Below are 5,466 nucleotides of genomic sequence, written 5' to 3'. Positions count from 1 at the left end.
AATGTCGTATATTATACAAACACACACACACACACACACACACACGCACACACACAATGGAATACTATTCATTCTTTAAAAAGAACAAAATTTTGTCATTTAAAACAATACAAATTAATCTAGAGAACATTATGCTAAGTGAAATAAGCCAGAAACAGATAGATAAATACCACATGAACTCACCTTTATGTGCCATGTGAAAGGAGTTAAATTCATAGAAGTAGAGTGTAGAATGATAATTACTAGAGGATGTCAGGGGGGAGCTGTGGATGGCAAGACTCAATGGGATAGGGAATTACTAGTAAAATGGTACAAATTTTCAGGTAGACAGGATGAATAAGTTTTGAGTTCTATTGCACAGCAGGATCAATGACTATAGTCAATAATAATGTATTGCACATTATAAAATAAGAGAATAAATTTCAAATGTACCACCACAAAATATACCAAGTATGTAAGGTGATGCGTATGTCAATTAGCTTTTTTTAATCAGTCCACATTTTACACATATATGAAAACATCACTTGTACTCCATAAGTGTGATAAAATTATGATTTGTCAATTGAAAATAATATAAATAAAAACACATAGCCTGTAAAGGAATGACAGTCAAACTTCTTATATCAATAAGTGGAAACCAAATGCAAGATCTGACAGAAAATAGCTATCCATATAGAGTTGCATTCTTGGCCAAAGTATCATTTAAGGAGGAGGCTATGATAGATTTTCAAATGGACCATACCCTATCAAGGACAGACTTCCTTTTTCAGCTGCTAGGGGTGCAAGCAGGTGCCAGTCGTCAGCCTTTAGCACTGCCTTACCCCAGCTCACAAACCCACTTCCTTAGATGGCTCATACTGACTGCTTGATTGTGGAGGGAGTGTAAAGACCTGGCTATTACTGCTATTACTGCCCAATGTGAAATAACTCTAACGGGCCTCTTATCTTCATAGTTCCTCATGGGATCAGAAGAGGCTTTTCTTGCATACATTAGAGATGCATTTCTCCCTCTGCCCACATCTGCCTCCTTCTGTCCTTTCCTCAGCTGTTGCTCCTAAATCATTTTCCTGCACACTAAATTCCATCTCAATGTCATCTTCCTGCAGAACCTAACTCACAAGTAGAAACGTGAGAGAAAATGAAAACCCAGTGTGTTTATACCAACAGACATCATGTTAAAGGAGTTTCTCAAGAATGTCATTTAAAAAGATGGAATATGATCATAGGAAGATGGTTCCAGATACAAGAAAGAATGGTAATAGAATAAATTAAAAATAGGGGTAAATGAAAAACAATTACTGTATGAAACAGTTGCAATCATGGTTATTGCTAAGTTGAAGGACAGAAAAAACAAGATAGAACTAAATGCTGTAAATATGCATCACATGGATTATGAAGATATCTCATAAGAGCAGCTCATTTCCCAGTTTCAACTGGCTCAGCCAGTGAAGGACTTGCCATGGCCAAAATATGGGAGTGACCTAGGATTAACCAATTGAGCTTCCTGGAATGTTCAGCCTTGGGGATTGTGAAGGAAATTCATGTGGTTCTTTCCCTGTGTTTGCTTTCCCATTTTTCATTGTTGTTCTTGTTTTCTGTTTTTGAGACAGAGTCTCGCTTGTCCCCTTGGCTATAGTGCAGTGGCATCATCAAAGCTCACTGCAACCGCACACTCCTGGGCTCAGGTGATCCTTCTGCCTCAGCCTCCTGAGTAGCTGGTACTATAGGCTCATGCCACTGTACCAGACAATATTTTTTATCTATTTTTGGTAGAAACAGGATCTCGCTCTTGCACAGGCTGGTGTTGAACTCTTAACATCAAAGCGATCTTCCTACCTCGTACTCTCAAAGTGCTAGAATTACAGGCGTGAACTACCACGCCATGCCTGCTTTCCTGGTTTTAATCATGGTGATTTAATGACCCGAATCCAGAGATTGTAATGGACATGTCTCTTGTCCTTTACATAAAATTAAGAGAAGGATTTGGTTGACAATATTTCAAGTAGGATTTTATGTCCTCATCTGTTAGAGGGACTATTCAGAAATGAGATTATGATGCTTTCTTCAGTAGCATGATCATCACATATTTTTTAGAAAAATAAATGAGGTTTTTTCCCCTTCATAATCTGGAACTGCTTTATTATCATCAGAATTAGCTACTCCGTGCAGGTCTGACAGAAAACCTCCTTGGAAGCCTGACCATTTAGCATGATGACTAAAGATGACCTTCATTTCTTCTTACATATTTTTCTTTTTTTGGTTCAGTTTCTGTAACTCAATTTTATGCACTAAGACATTCAAGGGATGTCTTTGCAAGTATTATCATAGAATCTTGAAAAGGATATGTTTTAATTACAAAGTTTTTTCCACTTATTTGTTTTGTTTTTCTCCCTATGGTGCTTTCTTAAAGAATTATGGTGATCTTTTTCAACTAACAATTTATTTATATTCACCATTCCAATGTGTGAGTATTTTTTATGACCGAAGTAATGAGAAGGAAAAAAATTAGCCTTCGTAAATGTTTCACGATGTTTACATTTAAAAAAAAGTCTCCATTTCTGTTTGTGTTCTGTGTATAGACACTGTGTTTTTTCATTTCCACTTTTACCAATTACTGAGAGTTTTGTTAGGAACCCAAACCAGTATTTGAATAGCCATCTTCCTTGACTTCCAAGAGTACTTTAGTGACTATGTCAAATAATTCCTGCTTAAGCTACATGGGTCAGCCCAGGACAAAAGTAGATTCTTAGTTAAAGGAGCAATGGCCTGATGGGATGCGGCGGTGGCATGGCGCTGGGCGTGTGATTTTGAACAAACCCCGGTCTGTGTCTCGGAGGCGCCGCGGGTGCCGGGAGCGCGGGGAGCGCCGCGCGGGGAGGAGGCGGCGGCGCCGCCGGCTCGGTGCCCGGTCGGCGTCCTAGCAGGAGCACGGTCATGGAGGTGGTGCTGGCCGAGGTGAATAGCTTGCTTCCAGAGGAGATAATGGACACGGGTATAACTTTAGTGGATGATGATAGTATTGACGCTGTCATTGTTTCGTCCCCGATTCCCATGGAGACAGAGCTGGAAGAAATCGTCAGCATAAATTCCGCAGCCGCGCCCGTCTGCACGGAGGCCGTCGCGGGGTACAGCAACCACACTGACCAAGCGGCAGCGAGCGCCGCAGCCCCTCAAGCAGACCCCAGCAGCGCAGTGAAACCAGCTCTCCCAAGTGGCCTTCAGAAACTTGGTGCTCAGACTCCTGTGACCATCTCAGCCAATCAGATTATTTTAAACAAAGTACCGCAGACATCCGACCTTAAGCTCGGCAATCAGACCCTTAAACCAGATGGACAGAAGCTAATTCTAACAGCTCTGGGCAAGTCTGGCTCGCCGATTGTTTTAGCACTGCCCCATAGCCAGCTGCCCCAGGCCCCAAAAGTTCCAGCTCAGGCCCAGTCAGGAGATGCTAAGTTACCAGCGTAGCAAATTAAAGTAGTGACCATTGGAGGGAGGCCAGAGGTGAAACCTGTCATTGGTGTCTCGGCACTGACCTCAGGAAGTCAACTGATTAACACTACAGCCCAGCCCTCTGTGTTACAGACCCAACAGTTAAAAACAGTACAGATTGCTAAGAAGCCTCGAACACCAACCTCTGGTCCAGTAATCACGAAGCTGATCTTTGCAAAACCAATTAATAGTAAAGCGGTTACAGGACAGACAACTCAAGTGTCACCACCGGTCATTGCAGGTAGGGTTCTCTCACAATCCACTCCCGGAACTCCATCAAAGACCATAACAATATCTGAAAGTGGTGTTATCGGATCAACTTTAAATTCTACAACACAGACACCAAATAAAATAGCCATCTCACGTTTGAAATCGCCAAATAAGGCCGTGAAGTCCGCCGTGCAGACCATCACTGTGGGAGGGGTGGGCGTGTCACAGTTTAAGACGATCATCGCTCTGGCGACCGCTCCCAACATCCAGCAGATCCAAGTGCCTGGAAGCAAGTTCCATTATGTGCGGCTGGTTACGGCCACCATGGCCAGCAGCTCCGCCCCGCCTGTCAGTCAGAACGCCAGCACCAACACCCAGCCCCTCCAGCAAGCAAAGCCAGTGGTTGTCAACACAACTCCAGTGAGGATGTCAGTTCCAATCGTCTCAGCTCAGACTGTCAAACAAGTTGTCCCCAAACCCATCAACCCAACGTCGCAGATAGTGACCACCAGCCAGCCGCAGCAGCGGCTCATCATGCCTGCCACGCCGCTGCCCCAGATCCAGCCCAACCTCACCAACCTGCCGCCCGGCACCGTCCTGGCTCCGGCCCCGGGGACGGGCAACGTGGGTTACGCGGTGCTTCCAGCGCAGTACGTGACTCAGCTGCAGCAGTCTTCGTATGTGTCCATAGCAAGCAACTCTAACTTCACCGGCCCCTCTGGTATCCAGACCCAGGCACGGCTTCCATTCAACGGGATAATCCCGTCAGAGTCTGCCAGTCGGCCCAGAAAGCCCTGTAATTGTACAAAGTCCCTGTGTTTGAAATTATACTGTGATTGCTTTGCAAATGGCGAATTCTGCAATAACTGCAATTGTACTAATTGTTATAACAATTTGGAACATGAAAATGAAAGGCAAAAGGCAATAAAGGCCTGCCTAGACAGAAACCCAGAAGCCTTTAAGCCTAAGATAGGGAAAGGGAAGGAGGGCGAGTCGGACCGGCGTCACAGCAAGGGGTGCAACTGCAAACGCTCGGGCTGTCTCAAGAACTACTGCGAATGCTATGAGGCAAAAATAATGTGTTCCTCCATATGCAAATGCATCGGCTGTAAGAATTTCGAAGAAAGCCCCGAAAGGAAGACCCTGATGCACCTGGCGGACGCGGCCGAGGTCCGGGTGCAGCAGCAGACGGCCGCGAAGACCAAGCTGTCCTCCCAGATCTCCGACCTGCTCACCAGGCCCGCGCCCGCGCTGAGCAGCGGCGGGGGGAAGTTGCCATTCACGTTTGTCACTAAGGAAGTCGCCGAAGCCATGTGCAACTGCCTCCTGGCGCAGGCCGAGCAGGCGGACAAGAAGGGCAAGTCCAAGGCCGCAGCTGAGCGCATGATACTCGAGGAATTCGGACGATGTTTGATGAGTGTCATCAGCTCAGCGGGCAAAGCAAAAAGCGACCGTTGTGCCATGAATTGCTGACTCCCGCGCGAAACACCGACCAGTGGAACGGCACAGAAAATTGAAGGTGCAGGGCCACTTGGTTTTTCTGGAAGATAGCTTAACAATTACCGTATTTTAATTCAGTCCTTGTTTTAAGAGACCTGAAACCATAATATTGAAAGAGAAAAAAGAGTTTTAAATGAGGAAATTAGTATGTTTTAACCCTTATTAGTGGAATCTGCTTATGCCCCTTCTAAATTGAATTTTCCTTTATTGTATTTATATAGATTTTTAATTTGCTTGGGTTCCTTCAGAATTAGATGTTCTATCCTT

General features: G+C 44.8%; 1 pseudogene; it reads left to right on the top strand.

The window, feature by feature from the left end:
• The first annotated feature begins 2,865 nt into the window (after positions 1–2,865).
• Positions 2,866–5,172, top strand: LOC105883765 (protein lin-54 homolog pseudogene; annotated as a pseudogene).
• Positions 5,173–5,466: the final 294 nt, after the last annotated feature.

This window comes from Microcebus murinus, chromosome X, assembly GCF_040939455.1.
Source record: "Microcebus murinus isolate Inina chromosome X, M.murinus_Inina_mat1.0, whole genome shotgun sequence".
Lineage (NCBI taxonomy): Eukaryota > Metazoa > Chordata > Mammalia > Primates > Cheirogaleidae > Microcebus > Microcebus murinus.
Note: the sequence above shows the minus strand (reverse complement) of the source record. Positions and strands in the feature narration are given on the sequence as shown.